We start from the raw sequence: 20,951 nt of genomic DNA on the forward strand, positions 1-20,951 counted from the left end.
CACTTGAATAGCATAATGACATCTAGATTACAAGCTCATCATATGGATCTCAATCATGTAAGGCAGCTCATGAGATCATTGTATTGAAGTACATGGGAGAGAGAGATGAACCACATAGCTACCGGTATAGCCCTTAGCCTCGATGGAGAACTACTCCCTCCTCATGGGAGACAGCAGCGGTGATGAAGATGGCGGTGGTGTCGATGGAGATGCCTTCCGGGGGCACTTCCCCGTCCCGGCGGCGTGCCGGAACAGAGACTCCTGTCCCTCAGATCTTGGCTTCACGATGGCGGCGGCTCTGGAAGGTTTCTCGTACCGTGGCTTTTCCGTATCGAAGATTTAGGTCAGGGAGCTTCTTATAGGCGAAGAGGCGGAGTCGGAGGGGTTACGGGGGCGCCACACAATAGGGGGGCGCCCCCCTTGGGCCGCGCCAGCCCCATGTGTGGGCCCCCTGTGGCTCTCCTCTGGTCCCTCCCGGGTGTTCTGGAAGCTTCGCGGATTTCTAAGATGCTGGGCGTTGATTTCGTCCGATTCCGAGAATATTTCCTTACTAGGATTTCGAAACCAAAAACAGCGAGAAAACAAGAATCGGCACTTCGGCATCTCGTCAATAGGTTAGTTCCGTAAAACGCATAATAATGACATATAATGTGTATAAAACATGTGAGCATCATCATAAAACTAGCATGGAACATAAGAAATTATAGATACGTTTGAGACGTATCAAGCATCCCCAAGCTTAGTTCCTACTCGCCCTCGAGTAGGTAAACGATAACAAGGATAATTTCTGAAGTGACATGCTATCATAATCTTGATCAATACTATTGTAAAGCATATGAGATGAATGCAGTGATTCAAAGCAATGGCGAAGATAATGAGTAAACAAATGAATCATATAGCAAAGACTTTTCATGAATAATACTTTCAAGACAAGCATCAATAAGACTTGCATAAGAGTTAACTCATAAAGCAATAAATTCATAGTAGAAAGCTTTGAAGCAACACAAAGGAAGATATAAGTTTCAGCGGTTGCTTTCAACTTCAACATATATATCTCATGGATAATTGTCAACACAAAGTAATATAACAAGTGCAATAGGTAAACATGTAAGAATCAATGCACACAGTTGGTACAAGTGTTTGCTTCTGGGATAGAAAGAATAGGCAAACTGACTCAACAATAAAGTAGAAGATAGGCCCTTCGCAGAGGGAAGCATGGATTACTATATTTGTGCTAGAGCTTTTCATTTTGAAAACATGAAACAATTTTGTCAACGGTAGTAATAAAGCATATGTGTTATGTATAAGATATCCTATAAGTTGCAAGCCTCATGCATAGTATACCAATAGTGCTCGCACCTTGTCCTAATTAGCTTGGATTATCATTGCATAGCATATGTTTCAACCAAGTGTCACAAAGGGGTACCTCTATGCCGCCCGTACAAAGGTCTAAGGAGAAAGCTCGCATTGGATTTCTCGCTTTTGATTATTCTCAACTTAGACATCCATACCGGGACAACGTAGACAACAGATAATGGACTCCTCTTTAATGCATAAGCATACAACAACAGTTAAAATTCTCATAAGAGATTGAGGATTGATTGTCCAAACTGAAACTTCCACCATGAATCATGGCTTTAGTTAGCGGCCCAATGTTCTTCTCTAACGAGTATGCATACTCAAACCATTTGATCATGAAAATCGCCCTTACTTCGGACAAGACGAACATGCATAGCAACTCACATGATATTCAACAAAGGTAAAGTTGATGGCGTCCCCAGAAACATGGTTACCGCTCAACAAGCAACTTATTAAGAAATAAGACACATAAGTATATATTCTTCACCACAATAGTTTTTAAGCTATTTTTCCCATGAGCTATATATTGCAAAGACAAAGAATAGAATTTTAAAGGTAGCACTCAAGTAATTTACTTTGGAATGACAGAGAAATACCATGTAGTAGGTAGGTATGGTGGACACAAATGACATAGTTTTTGGCTCAAGGATTTGGATGCACGAGAAGAATTCCTCTCAATACAAGGCTAGGCTAGCAAGGTTGTTTGAAGCAAACTCAAGTATAAAATGGTGCAGCAAAACTCACATATGAACATATTGTAAGCATTATAAGACTTTACATTGTCTCCTTGTTGTTCAAACACCTTAACCAGAAAATATCTAGACTCTAGAGACCAATCATGCAAACCAAATTTTAACAAGCTCTATGTAGTTCTTCATTAATGGGTGCAAAGTACATGATGCAAGAGCTTAAACATGATCTATATGAGCACAACAATTGCCAAGTATCAAATTATTCAAGACATTATACCAATTACCACATGAAGCATTTTCTGTTTCCAACCATATAACAATGAACGAAGCAGTTTCAACCTTCGCCATGAACATTAAAAGTAAAACGAAGAACACATGTGTTCATATGCAACAGCGGAGCGTGTCTCTCTCCCACACAAGCATGAATTTATTCAGAGAATGAAAATAAATAAAAAAAGCACACAGACGCTCCAAGTAAAGCACATAAGATGTGACGGAATAAAAATATAGTTTCACTAGAGGTGACCTGATAATTTGTCGATGAAGAAGGGGATGCCTTGGGCATCCCCAAGCTTAGATGCTTGAGTCTTCTTAAAATATGCAGGGATGAACCACGGGGGCATCCCCAAGCTTAGACTTTTCACTCTTCTTGATCATATTGTATCATCCTCCTCTCTTGACCCTTGAAAACTTCCTCCACACCAAACTTAAAACAAACTCATTAGAGGGTTAGTGCATAATAAAAAATTCACATATTCAGAGGTGACACAATCATTCTTAACACTTCTGGACATTGCATAAAGCTACTGAAAGTTAATGGAACAAAGAAATCCATCCAACATAGCAAAAGAGGCGATGCGAAATAAAAGGCAGAATCTGTCAAAACAGAACAGTCCGTAAAGACGAATTTTTTAGAGGCACCAGACTTGCTCAGATGAAAACGCTCAAATTGAATAAAAGTTGCGTACATATCTGTGGATCACTCACGTAAATTGGCAGATTTTTCTGAGTTACCTACAGAGAACCCTGCCCAAATTCGTGACAGCAAGAAATCTGTTTATGCGCAGTAATCCAAATCTAGTATGACTTTACTATCAAAGACTTTACTTGGCACAACAATGCAATAAAATAAAGATAAGGAGAGGTTGCTACAGTAGTAACAACTCAAATATAAAACAAAATTGCTGTAGTAAAATAAAAAACATGGGTTATCTCCCAAGAAGTGCTTTCTTTATAGCCATTAAGATGGGCTCGGCAGTTTTAATGATGCACTCCCAAGAAATAAGAGTTGAAGCAAAAGAGAGCATCAAGAAGCAAATTCAAAACAAATTTAAGCCTAACCCACTTCCTATGAAAAGGAATCTTGTAAATAAACAGGTCATGTAGGCATAATGCAACAAGCATAGAAAGATAAAACAAGTGTAACTTCAAAAATTTCAGCATATAGAGAGGTGTTTTAGTAACATGAAAATTTCTACAACCATATTTTCCTCTCTCATAATAATATCCAGTAGCATCATGATCAAACTCAACAATATAACTATCAAATGAAACATTCTTATCATGAGTCTCCACATAAGCATAATCAATTTTATTAGTAATAGTGGGAGCAAATTCATCAAAGTAGCTATCATTATTATTCTCATCAAGTGTAGGAGGCATAGTATAATCATAATAAAATTTACTCTACATAGTAGGCGGCACCAGAAGACCACTATCATTATAATCATCATAAATAGGAGGCAAAGTATCATCAAATAAAATTTTCTCCTCAATGCTTGGGGGACTAAAAATATCATGCTCATCAAAACCAGCTTCCCCAAGCTTAAATTCTTCCATAGCGTTAGCAACAATGGTTTACACTAATAACATTCCCATTAGCATGCATATAAAGTTCCATGAGTTTTTTAATTCTCTCTTCAAACACATCATGTCCTAATTCAAGATAAAGTTCATAAAGATCTCTCATATTTTTGTTGTTTTCCATTATGTCTTACTAGTGTAAACAAGAAACAAAAAGATGCAATTGCAGGATCTAAAGGAAATAGCTCCGAGCACTCACACACCGGCAACAATGCTAGGAGATAGCTTAGTAGTCGGAGAATGTGAATACCTTTTACCTTACCTCCCCGGCAACGGCGCCAGAAAAGTGCTTGATGTCTACGCACACTCCTTTTCCTGTAGACAGTGTTGGGCCTCCAAGAGCAGAGGTTTGTAGAACAGCAGCAAGTTTTCCCTTAAGTGGATCACCCAAGATTTATCGAACTCAGGAGGGAAGAGGTCAAAGATATCCCTCTCAAGCAACCCTGCAGTCACGATACAAGAAGTCTCTTGTGTCCCCAACACACCTAATACACTTGTCAGATGTATAGGTGCACTAGCTCGGCGAAGAGATAGTGAAATACAAGTGGTATGAATGAATATGAGCAGTAGTAATGGCGCCAGAAAATAGCTTGCCGGTGTGCAGTTGATGGTAGTAATATTGCAGGAAGTAAAGATGCAGTAAAACAGTAAATAAACGATGATTGCAGTATTTGGAAACAAGGCCTAGGGATCATACTTTCACTAGTGGACACTCTCAACATTGCAATCATAAAGGAATATAAATAAGCACTTCACTATGCTACTCTGAATTACTCTCTGGCAAGATAACGAACTCTAATTCATCATGTAGGCAAACCTTAAAGATGTATTCCCAAGTACTAATAAACACCCCACGCTGTCACTGTGAGCATTCATAGGAGGTACTAACACACCACAATTTCATAGAGACATCCAACTCAAATCATAACTCGGTGAATAAGTATTCCGTGAAATATAGCCTAAGAGACCCACACGGTGCACACACTCGTCACCTTTACACACGTGGGACAAGGAGTCTCCGGAGATCACATAAGTAAAATCCACTTGAATAGCATAATGACATCTAGATTACAAGCTCATCATATGGATCTCAATCATGTAAGGCAGCTCATGAGATCATTGTATTGAAGTACATGGGAGAGAGAGATGAACCACATAGCTACCGGTACAGCCCTTAGCCTCGATGGAGAACTACTCCCTCCTCATGGGAGACAGCAGGCTGTGATGAAGATGGCGGTGGTGTCGATGGAGATGCCTTCCGGGGGCACTTCCCCGTCCCGGCGGCGTGCCGGAACAGAGACTCCTGTCCCCCAGATCTTGGCTTCGCGATGGCGGCGGCTCTGGAAGGTTTCTCGTACCGTGGCTTTTCCGTATAGAAGATTTAGGTCACGGAGCTTCTTATAGGCGAAGAGGCGGAGTCGGAGGGGTTACGGGGGCGCCACACAATAGGGGGGCGCCCCCCTTGGGCCGCGCCAGCCCCATGTGTGGGCCCCTGTGGCTCTCCTCTGGTCCCTCTCGGGTGTTCTGGAAGCTTCATGGAATTCTAAGATGCTGGACGTTGATTTCGTCCGATTCCGAGAATATTTCCTTACTAGGATTTCGAAACCAAAAACAGCGTAAAACAAGAATCGGCACTTCGGCATCTCGTCAATAGGTTAGTTCCGGAAAACGCATAATAATGCATACATGAGACGTATCACCCGTCGATATCGTATTCCTCGTTAGACGCGATGATGATGATGCATGTAAAATGCATACATGAACTTTTTCCTTTATCATATTAAATTCCCACATATTTGCAACATATATGATGATAATAACATGTTTTACATTGATTTATGGGGATTTACCAATGATTATTTTTATTTGGTTTATAACTCCACAGAACAGAAAAACCTTGTTTCGCGTATTTTTCACTTTTAGAGATCTATACGGAGTCAAATTGATCTGGAATTTTTGGAGCATCACTTTTTCATCGGGAGAAGCACCCTGGAGCTTTGGAGGAGGTCTGGATGGGCCTAACGCCCAAAAGAGGGCAGGTGGCGCGCCCAAACATGTTGGGCGCACCACCCAACCTCTTTCGGTCGTTTATCGTCCAATTGACCTGATTCTTTCGCCTACCGACGTATTTTGATCTAAAAATAACTATATATACGACCCCAAAGAGTTCCTGGAAAGTAAAAAAATACTAAAAAGTGGTGTTTTCTGCCGAACAGAATTAGAACCGGAGAATGGTGAATTGTTTAGAAAATCCTCTAAAACATCATAAACATGGGAATAACAGTATATAAGATGCAAATATGTGGTAATATGTTGCAATAAAGTGCAAAGTTCATGTATGCATTTTACATGCATCAGCAAGATGTATTGATAGATGCATATTATGTACCCCGTTCTTATGTATTTGATCTGATCCAATATCTATGCAAGACTGTGTGTGGGGTGATGTGTGTATTAGATGAAGTAGCATGGTATTAGTGATTGAATAGTGAAAATAAATTCATGATCTATTATGGTTTTGCCTTTTTCTTTTTTCTACCTCGCTAGGGATAAAGTGAATGCATGTGTTATGTTCGTCACGTGACAAAACTGATGATCTTGTTTGTCCAAGGTAGCATATTTGATATTCAAACATCGTGTCAAAGTACTTATGGCTATGCTCTGTCAATTCTTACAAGATTGCATGGAGTTTTCCCTTTCTTGTGAAGTATAAGAGAGATGTGTTGCATCATCTCTATGTTAGGACGTGATACCCATATAAATGTGTATCTTTCACATGTTATTATTTTGCATCCTCATATCTCACTGATGAATTACTATTTGTCCACTACAACTTAAAAGAGAGAATAGTCAAGTGAACCCATGAACACCGGTCCACTTTTATCATAAGAAACACCATTATCTTGTTTTCTATTTGTTGCATCATTTTAATCCGAAAATAAAAATATTTACTTTTCTTATTTGCATCCAAAACACCAAAAACAATCAACTCATTTACTGTTTTTTACTTAGCTACTTTATTTTATCTAGTTTTACTCGCATTATTATTACTGATGTTATATTTACTTACACGAAACATTGTGCTTAACAACCATACGATGGAGTTGGGGACACAAGGATTTATTTTATTCTGCATGATTGCTGGAAGAAGATAGAAGAGAACACTCTTTGCTTAGTTCCCGAGAGATTGAAATAAACCCTCGAGTCACCCTTGTGAGGAAAATTAATTCCTGGACTACACACTCTGCACTTGGAGTCTCAAATTTTCAAGAAGACTTTTGGTGGTGTTGTTTAGCTCCATCAAGGTATATTTTCTAGCGTCGTTGCCGGGGAGTAATCAAGACACTCCATCAAGCCTGGTCAAGCATCATAAAAAGTATTTTCTGGCGCCGTTGCCGGGAAACTGGGAGAGTTACATCATAGTGGTTGCTACGTAAGTGATATTTTCAAGAATCTTCTTACAACTGCGTATCACCTAAGCTTGGGGAGGTAACACCGCTGTGAGCTTTCTTATCTCTTTTAGATTTTGCATCGTATTTTAGTTATCTTGTTTTTAGTCTTTGCTTGCTTGTTTTTAGTTTTTGCTTGTTAGTTCTTTTTCAAAAATTTGAATAACACATAAAAATTAGTAGTAACTATCTTCTGAAAATCATGGGGGAAAGAAATACTAAGTTGTGTGATTACACAAACACTCCTAATGATCATTTTATTGCTAAACCTATCACTACATCTGAGATAACTGCTGAAAGCTTTGAAGTAAGTCTTGGGTTATTAAATCTTATAAGTAGGGAACAATTTAGCTGTAGTGCTAGTGAAGATGCCTCTATGCATTTACATGATTTCTATGAAATTTGTGGTATGAAAAAGTTTAAGAATGTGGAAAAAAACATTGTCAAGCTCAAATTATTCCCATTTTCTCTTAGAGGAAAGGCTAAAAATGGTTATTGTCATTACCTACTGCTAATATTAATTCTTGAGATGATCTTAAAGAAGTTTTCATTAAAAAGTACTACCCACTGATGACGGCTATTAGCAACGCGAAAAAGATCTTGTTACGTTGGGACTCCAAGTACAGAGTGTTGTATCAGCGGAGTATTTCCCCACAAGGGTGACTCGAGGGTTTATATCAAACTCTCAGAGAACTGGATGGAAAAGTATTCTCTTCTCCCTTCTTCTAGCAATCCTGCAATTAAAATAAAAGCCTTGTGTCCCCAACTCTACCGTGTGGTTGTCAAGCACACGGTTTCGCGTAAGTAAATAACACAAGTAGATTAAAACAAGTAAAAACTAAACTAGATAAAATAACTAAGTAAAAAATGTAAAGAGGTTGATTTTTTTGGTGTTTTAGATGCAAATAATAAAAATAAATATTTTTGTATTTTTAGATTAAAATAGTGCAGAAAATAGAAAACAGATAAAAGCAATATAAAGGTGTTTGTTATGATAAAAAGTGGACCGGTGTTCATGGGTTCACTTGAATATTCTCTCTTAAAGTTGTGGTGGACAAAAAGCAATTCATCAATGAGATATGAAGGTGTAGATAATATTATATGTAAGATCAGAATTAATATGGGCATCGCGTTCTAATATAGAGATAATGCAACACATCTCTCTTACACTCCACAAGAAAGGGAAAACTCTAAGAAATCTTGTATTAAGAATTAACAGAGCATAGCAATAAGTACTTTGACATGAAGTTTGAATAACAAATATGCTACTTTGAACAAACAAGATCATCACTACTGTCACATGATGGACATAGCACATGCATTCACTTTATCCCTAGTGAGGTAGAAAACGAAAGGCAAAGTCAAAATAGATCTTGAACATATTGTCACTATCCAATCACTAAAACCATGCTACTCCATCTAATACACACATCACCCCACACACGCTCTTGCATAGATGTTGGATCAGAACAAATACTTAAGAACGGGGTACATAATATGCATCTATCAATACATCTCACGATATAATACGATCAGATCTCATAAAACAATATCATAGAATAAGGATACACCACAAAGGTATTACAAATATGACCATAATCATGATAGGCACCTCTTATGGCACTAAGAACTATGAAGAACATGAGAGAAATATATCAAGCTATTGCCACAAATCCGTAGTCCAGAGGTGGACTACTCCCTCTTGGTCATGGTGATGATGATGATGACGTTGGAGAATGTGGAGATCCCTCCTACGGTGATCCTGGCGGAGTTTCCCCCCTCCAATCTTCTCTGTATTAGCCTCCGTTTTTGTGTTTCTATGTTTGTGCGGCGCTCTCCTCCCGAGAACTCTTCGGGGTCTTATATATAGTCGTTTTTTGGGAAAAATACGTCGGTTCGCGAAAGAATCGGGGAAAACGGGCGATCGACGGCTGAAAGAGGGGGGTGGCGCGGCCTCTCTTCCTGGCCGCGCCACCTAGCCTCTTTTGGCCCCTCATGCCTCTCCAGGTGAGCTTACAGGGCATGATACGTTGCAAATGTATCTATAATTTTTGATGCTCCATGATTATTTTACACCAATTTCTATATGTTTTGTTTACACTTTGTTGCACTTTTATACATTTTTCGGAACTAACCTATTGACAAGATGCCACAGTGCTAGTTCCCTATTTTTTTTGTTTTGTATTTCAGAAAAGTTGTACAGGAAATATTCTCGGAATTGGACGAAACAAAAGCCGAAGTTCCTATTTTACTGTAACGAAGACGGAGTCCGGAGGGGAGACGAAGAAGCGCCACGAGGCAGCCACACCTGCCCTTGGCACGGCCCAGGCCCTTGCCGCGCCAAGCGGTGGTGTGGGCCCCTCGGGCACCCACCGACCTCGCCCTTCCGCCTATTTATTCACCTATTCGGGAAAAACCTAAATACAACCTCCATCCACAAAAAGTTCCGTCGCAGCCGCCATCGCTGATACGTCCAAAACGTATATACTTTCCCAAACACTTCTGTTGTTGTTTGCCCTCTATCTTGTGTGTTTTGAATACAACTAACACAGACTAACGTGGTTTTCAGCAGAATTGCTCTGGTGTCTCGTTTTTGTGCAGAAATCCAACTTTCAGTAAAATTACCGAAAAATATAGAAAAACCCATATTTCACCTGAAGACACTCCCGGAGCCAGAAGATGAGACGAAGGGGGCCACGAGGGGCCCACACGTACCCTAGGCGCGGGCCAGGCCTTGGCTGCGCCTAGGGGTGGTCTGGCCGCCTCGGCCACCCCCTCGACCTCTCCTTCACACTATATAAGCCTCCTGACCTGGAAATCGAGGGGGGGGTCGACGTTTTTCCAGAAAGAGTTACGCTGCTCCGCCGCCACCAGAAACCCCAATCCGGGGACCAGAAACTCCGTTCTGGCACCCTGCCGGGACGGGGATTTGGAGGAGATCATCTTCACCGCCATCACCGAGACCTCTCCACCAACCATCCATGATTCCCCCATCCATGTGTGAGTAATTCCCCGATGTAGGCTGTAGGGGATGGTAGGGATTGGATGAGATTGGTCATGTAATAACTATAAGATTGCTATGGGCATAGTGCCTAGTATCCGTTGTTAGTATTTTTGACATTGTTGCAACTTGTTGTGCTTAATGCTTGTCACTTTGGTCCCGAGTGCCATGATCTCAGATCTGAACATGTTATTGATTGATGATGATAATTATTGTTTTTGATCATATCTGCAAGATGTATACACATATTGTTGTCCGGAACCCGAGGCCCCAAAGTGACAATAATTGGGATAACCGGAGGGGGTGGCTATGATGTGAGGATCACGTGTGTTCACGGAGTGTTAATGCTTTGCTCCGGTACTCTATTAAAAGGAGTCCCTTAATTACCAGTAGGTTCCCTAGAGGCCCCGCTGCAACGGGCTGGTAGGATAAAAGATGCCGTGCAAGTTTCTCATTGCAAGCACGTACGGCTAAATAGGAGCACACGCATATGGTTATCTTATGTCAGGATGCTTATATCATTATTACTTGCAATGCCTATGTCTTTCTCTCTCATTCATGCAACGGCCGTTCATCCATCCCTGTGCCTACAGTACTTTTAATTCTGATGTCTACTACAATCATCGTTACTGCTATTTTTATTTCGGTACTATTGTTACTTCACTACTACCACTGCTATAAAATGTTACTACTGATAAATTGTTGTGAGCAAGTATATTTTCAGGTGCATGTGAATTGACAACTCATCTGTTAAGTCTTATAAATATTATTTGGCTCCCCTTGTGTCGAATCAATAAATTTGGGTTTTACTTCCCTTGAAAACTGTTGCGATCCCCTATACTTGTGGGTCATCAATCGCCGACCCTAGCTCGGGAGGGTTCTGAAGCTCTTCCCGGCACCCTGTCGGAGAGGTAGATCATCACCGGAGGCCTCTACATCGCCATGCCCATCTCCGAAGTGATGCGTGAGTAGTTCATCTCTAGACTGCGGGTCCATAACAGTAGCTAGATGGTTGTCTTCTCCAATTTATGCTTCATGTTTAGATCTTGTGAGCTGTCTATCATGACCAAGATCATCTTTATGTAATGCTACATGTTGTGTTTGCTGGGATCCAATGAATATTGAATACTATGGTTGAGATCGATTATATACTTGTCATATGTTATTTATGATCTTGCATGCTCTCCGTTGCTAGTAGATGCTCTGGCCAAGTATGTGCTTGTAACTCCAAGAGGGAGTATTTATGCTCGATAGTGGGTTCATGCCGCTAGTAATCTGGAAAAGTGACAATAACTTCTAAGATTTTAGATGTGCTGTTGCTACTAGGGAGAAAACAAAAATGCTTTGTCTAAGGATAATTCTATTGTTTACTTTACACACATTGCTTAATGCGATAACCTGTTGCTTGCAACTTAATACTGAAAGGGGTGCGGATGCTAACTTGAAGGTCGATTATTAGGCATAGATGCAGTTGGATTACTGTCTATGTACTATGTTGTAATGCCCAAATGAATCTCATAGTAATCATCTTGTCATGCATGGTCTTTATTCTGTCAATTGCCCAACTGTAATTTGTTCACCTTGCATGTTATTTATCTTTATGGAGAGACACCTCTAGTGAACTGTGGACCCCGGTACTTTCTTTTACACTGATAAAATCATTTTGTTATGTTTACTTACTGCAAGCACTGTTATCTTTAATTTCACCGCAAACAAACATATATTTTGACACTATACGGTTAATCCTTTGTTTTCAGGAAAACCGGTGAGATTGACAACCTCACTGTAAGTTGGGGCAAAGTATTTTGGTTGTGTTATGTGCAGGTTCCACGTTGTTAGCTAGCAACACCTTCAGAAGTCATTCCTTTCTCCTACTGGTCGATTAAACTTTGGTTTCTTACTGAGGGAAAACTTGCTACTATGCTCATCATACCATCCCCAATGGTGTGCAACTGCGCAACATGAGGGCCCATGTTGCTTCTCCCGATGAAAAAGTGACGCTCCCAAAATCCCAGATCAATTTGACTCCATATAGGTCTCTGAAAGTGAAAAATAGACAAAATAGGGTTTTCTTGTTCTGCAGCGTTGTAACCCAAATAAAGGAGCTCATTGGTAAATCTCCATAAATCAATGTAAAACATGGTATTATCATCATATATGTTGCAAATATGTGGGAATTCAATATGATAAAGGAAAAAGTTCATGTATGCATTTTACATGCATCACCCACCTATTAAGATATTACAAAATCGAAATAGCATCCTATCATTTAGGCAAAATGATAATGAACATGTAGCAAAAACTTGGGAAAGAATGAAGAACATGCTTAGAACTTGCCATCACATGAAGTTAATGAATATATACTATCTTACACTCTGTCTATAATGGGTTAAACATAATGTCTAGAAGCGTGATAGATTCCGCTTCGGGGAGTGCTTTTATGGGTAAAACTATGCCTGAAGCTAAAGCAATATTAGAAAGCATGCTACATAATCATAGTCAATGGCACACTGAAATAACACCTAATCCCACTAAGAAAGTGCATTCAATTGAAGAATAAAGTCCTCTATCTAATAAAATTGATGCTATACTTGCCTACATAGCCAAACAAAATAGTGACAATGTCCCTCTACAAGAATTAGTTGGAAACACCAATAAAAATGTGGATGTTAATTTTATAAAAAAACTTTCGCAGGAAGGGGTATGGGAACAATTATAATAACTCCTATGGCCGGCCACCTTATGTGGCCATAAAATATGCTTGTGGTAATAACTCTAATGAATTAGAAAACACCATTAGATTGCTACACAAAAAGAGTCAAATAAATAATTCATAAAAATATTGAAAGGCAAGATGCTGTGGTTGATAAAGTGGATCTCTTAACACAAGAAGTTGTGTCTATCTAAAATCTCTTATACCAAAAGAGCCATGAAGAAACAATTAAATATGTGCAAGAAGTTATAGATAAATCTTGGGAAGCTTTAAATACTATGGATGAAAAATAAACTCTTGCTTTCTAATGATACTCAAATTGAAGAAGTTAAAATGCTTAGTGAAGCAAGGGAACCACTCTTGGATATTGATAAATGTATCTTGCATGAATTGATTGCTATACTTGAGAAATTTGCTGAAGATCCCACTATCAATGTCAATCAAGATGGTTTTGGTTCCTATATTGCTAACTATGTTATTAAAGAAAAGATTCAAAGATATAATAATGATGATATGATGCCTCCTAAGCTTGGGGAAGCATGGATCCCCAATATCTTAATTTCTATTCCATTCTAGATTTAGGATCTAGTGTTTTTGTCCTATCAAAAGAGCTATATGAATTACTTAATCTAAAAAATATGGAAAAATGCTCTATTGATTTATTAATTGTTGATGATTCAACCAAAGAGTCTTTAGGAAGAGTAAATGATGTAATGGTTGAATTTCATATGACATATGTGCATGTTGATTTCATTGTTATGACATGGGTAGAAATACCTCTAGTCCTATAATCTTTGGAAGACCTTTTCTGAAAACAACAGGAGCTATCATTGATTCTAAAGAAGGGAATTTTAAGTTTCAGTTCCCACACAATAAGTGTATGGAGAAATTTCTGAGGAATAAGGAGGTAGCATCATTCATTCTACAGCATAATTTCCATGACACTTGAAACAAGTAAGTAAGCCTAGCTATATGGCTATAAAAAAAGCACTTTATGGGAGGCAAGCCGAGATGTTTTTATATTTAGTTTTTACTTTACATGATTGTTGTAGCATTTTATTTTTCTTGTAGTTTACTCTCTGGTTTTTAAATAAATTGTCAAGTTTTAACCATTTGGATGTTTAAAGCTTCAAACATAATATGGAGTTGCTTGTTTCTGCGCTGCACTTTTTAGTGCATGATTTTTCAAATTTTTGCGGTAACTCCTAAAGTCTTGATAAATTCACAGCATCTGTAACTTTTCATCATCTGTATTCACGTAAATTTGCTAAAATTCCTGACGTGTCTAAGTCATTCTAAAAATTTATTTTTTTCTGCAGCAAATTCTGGACAGATTTTGCCTTTCAAAGTTAGATCCATTCTTTTGAGTGTCAAAATAATTTTTTCTTGGAACTTTTGATATGATGGAATGGGTACAACATTATGTGCTCTATGTTTCATGAATATATAATTTTATTCATGATCATAATAGCATCAAGCCTGATTTCTTTGTACCTCTAATGTCACACCATAGAAAAGAATGGGAAGAAAAGTTTGTGTTGAAGTTTTTCACAGGGAATGGAGGAATATCACACTAAGATAATTCAACTATGGTGAATATCATAAGCTTGAGGATGCCCATGACACCCCACTGGACTCATTCTAAAACTCCTGGTTTGAGCACCTCTAAACTCTGTTTTTTTAGCAACATAGAATTTTCGCAAAAACTTGGAAGTGTCTCTGTTTTATTTGTATCTAGTTTTGTTTTTAAAAATGAAAGGACCGGCATATTGAGTGTTCATAATGCATATCCATGAGATACTATACCAAACTCTGTATCTCTCAATGGTTAAAGTAAACTAAGTTGCATGATTATAAAAGAAACGGAGGAATGCCTGATGGCGTGTAAACACTACAAGAAAAGTTCTGATAGACAACGTCTCAAAATCGTCCGCTAAGGGGTATTTTTCGTCGCCCATGGGCCTAACCCGACGATATGGGTTCTGTTGTGGAAACTGCGTCAGGCAAAGTCCAACGACGTTTTTTCGGTCCGTCGCGCTTGGGCGCCCTTCCGCCACGGAAAATTGGACCGTTGCGCAAGTGTTTCCGGGAGCCCGTTGACCGCCGACGTCATGCAACCGACACGTGGCGGACGCCGTTAACCGGCAGCTAACGGCGTTAACCGACCGAAACCCCGTGGTAGATGGTAGGCCCACACGAGGCCTCGCCACATCTTAAGCGGGCCGGCCAGTCGACATAGTTTGACCGGTCAACTATATAGCTAGGCTGGTCCATTAGTTACGTGGGCCGGGCCTAACCTCTAAGGTTGATCGGTCAAAACTTAAATGGGCCGGCCCATTTGACATGTGGGGTCCACCTTACTGCCTATCGGGCCGGCCCAAGAAGCAAGTGGGCCGGGCCGAAACACAGGTGGGTCCCACTTTCATGTTAAAGGGCCGGCCCATTTAGTGTGTGGGGTCCACCGTGTAGCAAGTGGGCCGAGCCAAAAACACAGGTGGGTCCCACTTTCCAGTTAAAGGGTCGGCCCATTTAGTACGTGGGGTCCACCATATAGCAAGTGGGCCGGCCCAACAAGATAGTGGGCCGGCCAAAAACACAGTGGGTCCCACTTTCCCGTTAAAGGGCCGGCCCATTTGGTGTGTGGGGTCCACCATATAGCAAGTGGGCCGGCCCAACAAGATAGTGGGTCGGCCAAAAGCACAGTGGGTCCCACCTTCCTGTTAAAAGGCCGGCCCATTTAGTATGTGGGGTCCACCATATAGCAAGTGGGCCGACCCAACAAGATAGTGGGCCGGGCCAAAAACACATGTGGGTCCCACCTTCCTGTTAAAGGGCCGGCCCATTTAGTATGTGGGGTCCACCATATAGCAAGTGGGCCGGCCCAACAAGATAGTGGGCCGGGCCAAAAACACATGTGGGTCCCACCTTCCTGTTAAAGGGCCGGCCCATTTACCATGTGGGACCACCATATACCAAATGGGCTGGCCCAACAAGATAGTGGGCCGGCCCAATAAGCATGTGGATCCCACTATCGTGTAACCGGGCCGGCCTACTAAAGAAGTGGGCCGGCCCAAAATGAAAGTGGGTCCCACACTACCGTAAGTGGGCCGGCCCAATCTGTTGTAGTGCCCTACTTGTTTGACTAGTCAACATGCATTAAATTTCATGAGCCTAAAATCTGATATCAATGATACACACAATTACATACACAAATAAAACAAGTAGGAAAATTACAAGGCAATTCATGTGCCCAAATAAAAAAATTACATAGAATCATTGAGGACTTCTATTAGCATCATCAATAACACGTTGACATTTGGCAATCGCCTTGATTGAATCTTGTGTACTCTTTGTCAACATATCAGCTACATATCTTAAAGCAGCAATACCATGTCTTTTATAAAGTACAGCCTTGAGATATTTACTGTTTGATGAAAGCAGTGGTCTAGGTTGACTGCTATGAGAAGATGCATCAGAAGAAATATCGAAGTTTTTGTGGGCCTCACTTCTAATGAAGATTGCTTCATCACAACCGCATTCTGATAATAATGCAAAAAGAGTTAAACGATGAACTATGCAAACATTTATTATGCAATGTAGATATAAGATAATAACAAGTTGCATAAATAAGACAATGTATGGAACTTGTACTAAGCACAAACTTACATCATAATGTTGCACAGGGTCGCTACGGATCCTTTTTGGCGACTATCTTCTAATGATGATCGCTTCATTAAAATCGCATTCTGGTAACATTGCAAACATAGTTACAACAATTAACTATTCAAACATGTATTACGCAATGTAGAGATCAGATAACGACGATGTAGCGGAAATAAGCACAAGATAAGATAAGATGCATGTACTAAGCACATACTCGGCTCGCTGCAGGTCCTTCTCTTGCGTGCACTAGTCGTGGTCAACATGCCTCGTCATTTTAGGTTCAGCCATCAAGTGAAATGCTAATCCTCCTGCTCCATTGTCCTTAATCCGTGTTTAGATATCACATTTAAGACCAAGTCAGCTGGTTTCAAATAATAAAAAACTTGAGCCGCCAAATGAATAAGCCAATATTTACCGGATATAAGATTAAAACCAACTAGATGTTGCTTTGCATGAGATACGAATTTCGGACATTCGGATTTAGAGTAGGGTAATGCCAAGGTTTTCCACATAAAGTAAACCGGCATTAAGAATGACCAAATGTCGTGTTCAAATCACCTTCGCAGCTTCTCCAAGACAAGCATATCAAATAGGCGTAAACATAGTAAAGCATGAATGGCATTGCTATGGCAGGGTTCCAAGTGTTAATCTCTTGCATAAGGAACAATGCATATAGGTTATAGATAATAACGGAAGTAAACCGCCAAAATTACCAACCAAGAACTCAGATTCCAACCTTCCCTAGCGTCCCCGCTGTTAATGTTGGATGTTCTAATAAGTGGTTCGCATGATCAATCCCTAGGAAAAATAACATTGACAAGTCAGTCTATGATAATACAAAGACCAGACATGCACGCAGCAATAACTATATAAGCTAAAGACGAGGTATAATAGAAAGCAGATTGGAAATGCACATAGCATGATTATAAAAGCAGTGTGAGAATAGCAGTACACGAGAAAACAGCTAGCAGACTAGCGGTGAGCTAATGACGTGGTATAAGAACAAGCAGATTGGAAATGCCCATAGCATGACTATAAAAGCAAGTGCGACAATAGCATGCAAGTACAAAAACAAGCTTGACAGCAAATGAATGGGTATAAGGCTATAAATATGTGGATGCACATAGGTGTCGGTAGAATGAACAAGATGGTAGCGACCGGATAATGCTTTTGTACTTGTACAATATTTAAACAAACTTCATGCGAAGCAACACATCAAGAAAGTTAACGGCATATGAGATCTGCAAATAACTACACAAAACATGGCTAAAGAAACACCGCGATCTAACGGGCCAGCGTACTAACCAAGCTGCGGCGGGGTGGACGGGGCGGCAACTTGCATTCCAGCGGCGGCGAACGCGGGAGACGATGAATCGACCCTGTTTCAGTAGAAGCGGGCGTTAGTGAAGCAGATCCGGTTGGCTGGCAAGGGATTCGGTGAAGTTGATACAGCCGCTGCGCCGAGGTAGTCGGTGGCGAGGTCGGCGGTGAAGCAGATCCGTCGGTGGCGAGGTCGGCGGTGAAGCAGATCCGTCGGTGGTGAGGTCGGCGGTGAAGCAGATCCATCGGTGACGAGGGCGGCGGGGGAGCGGATCAGGTGGGTGGACAGCCAACACGATCAAGGCTACGCCGTGGAGGAGTATGCCGGCGGCGAAGCAGATCTAGTACTGTAGAGAGTCAGAGCTTTGGCGTGTGAGAGTATTTTTGAGCTAATGGGGCGAATGGTTGGTGGGTGGGTGTGGGCCTGTGGGGAGGGTTCGGGATCTAGGCAAGATATTTCATTGTTACCGAATGAGCCCTCCATGGTCGGTGGGTTGTAGCTTCCGGACCAGGGTTAAAAGGGTAAAACTGGTCACGGGATTTTCTAATGGATGCGGCGGGATGATTTGGCGCGCGGCCGAAATTTTCAGTTTCAAGCTACGAGCAGAACGACAAAAATAATGTTCTTCCCCAGGGAGCTCTCATTTCTTCCTCTTCTCTTTCTCTCTCGAGTCTTTCCCACTCCCCGGCTCCTCTCCCTCTTCTCTCCGGCGGCCTCACCGGCGGAGACGAGGCCGACTTCTCTCTGTATATTGTACACCCTCCGAACTAAATTAATTGATTCAACTTTCCTTAGACGTGTATGTATCTAGAGTAAAAACATGTGTGGATACATCCATATTTAGATAAGCAAAGTTGAGTCAGCTAATTTGGATCCGAGGGAGTTAGTGTTGTTGTAAGCTTAGATCCAGGTGTTTCCCATGAGCGAATGGCGCAATGGAGTCGGGGATCTCGTCATCGGCTTCGGATCCGGCCTGTGGTGAATCCGGCGGATCTTGCCGGCCAAACCCCGATCTCGGTGCCATCAATGTGATGGCGCTAACGGTGAGGCTTGCTTTGGTCGGTGCTTCGGATCCGGCCAATGGGGAAGTCAAGCTGCTAAAGTTCACAAGCTCGGGGCATACGACGGCGTCATCCGTCTTGCCCGTGCACATCTTGGCCTTTCGCCGGCCCTTCTCGCAGCCAATATGCCGTTGTCGAGGCCCTTCTTCTCCTTCGTCCTCGGCGACTACCGGCGACACCGTCCCAAGTGGTGCGTCCCCGGCGACGGAGTTGCTGGAAAGGATGCGGAGGAGAGATCTGATGTGCGGTCGAGAAGGACTCGATTGATTTTCTTCTATATGTTTTGGGGTCCTTTTTGTAAAGTTGCAGGTTCTATTAGTTATTGTCTAGTACTTTTGGTCCTCTATGTAATTTTTTGGACTAGTTTCCATTGGCACTGATAAACTTGAATTTTGACAAGTTCACATGGAAAAAAATTCCTTTGCACATATGGCCTATCATGTATAAACATTCTTGAGATTTAAACTATATGTAATGTGCCATGCATTAACCCTAAACCATATATATGTAACTAACCCTAGCTGATCAAACCCTACTTAATTAAAACAAATAACCCTAAACTATACGCATGCACTTTATGCGCAAAGGCGCGGGTGCCTCTAATAATGTGTGTGCGCACTCGATCGATGATCCCTAAACCTTATACAACCCTGAAACCCTAATCCCTAATCCCTAAACCCTAAACACCCTAAACACTAAACCCTATACCCTAAACCCTAACCCTAACCCTAAACCCTAATTAAACCCTATATATAGGCCAACGACACTTAATTGTGCATCAAGCATGCCCGGGGTGCCTCGCGGTCCTCTAATTAAATTAAATGTGCCATGCATTAACCCTAAACCATATATATGTAACTAACCATAGCTAATCAACCCTACTTAATGAAAACACATAACCCTAAAGTATACTAGCTATAACCCGATCTAATAAAAACATGCTCTATATATAGCAGCTAGCTAGCAAACCTTAGATTAACACCAATTAATATATACATGGCCTATATCGATCATGTTGTATAACATATCCCCGAGATTCATTAATTAATTATATAATTATCGTGATAAATTAATTAACTCTAATTTTGACAAGTTCTCTCGAATGAAAACACATTTGATTAAGTTGCCTCATAATATATATATATATATAATTAGTGTGCATGCATGTCCTACCATGCATTCGTGCATATGTTTTAATGTATATTTGAACATATTCTTGGGGATTTCAATCTCTCTCTCTCGATCATCTATATATCGTTGGTGGCCAAAAAACACACATATATATGCATGCAATTTATGCGTAAAGGCGCGGGTGCCTCTAATAATGTGTGTGCGCACTCGATCGATGATCCCTAAACCTTAAACAACCCTAAAACCTTAATTATATAATCCCTAATCCCTAAACCTAAACACCCTAAACACTAAACCCTAAACCCGGCCTAGACCCTAACCCTAACCCTAACCCTAAACCCTAGCTAACCCTAAACCCTAATTAAACCCTATGTATAGGCCAACGACACTTAATTGTGCATCGAGCGAGCCAGGGGTGCCTCTCGCGGTCCTCTAATTAAATTAAATGTGCCATGCATTAACCCTAAACCATATATATGTAACTAACCCTAGCTAATCAACCCTACTTAATTAAAACACATAACCCTAAACTATACTAGCTAGCTATAACCCGATCTAATAAAAACATGCTCTATATATTGCAGCTAGCTAGCAAACCGTAGATTAACACCAATTAAAATATACATGGCCTATATCGATCATGTTGTATAACATATCCCCGAGATTCATTAATTAATTATATAATTATCGTGATAAAT

The sequence above is a fragment of the Lolium rigidum genome, chromosome 1 (assembly GCF_022539505.1).
Source record: "Lolium rigidum isolate FL_2022 chromosome 1, APGP_CSIRO_Lrig_0.1, whole genome shotgun sequence".
NCBI classification, from domain to species: Eukaryota; Viridiplantae; Streptophyta; class Magnoliopsida; order Poales; family Poaceae; genus Lolium; species Lolium rigidum.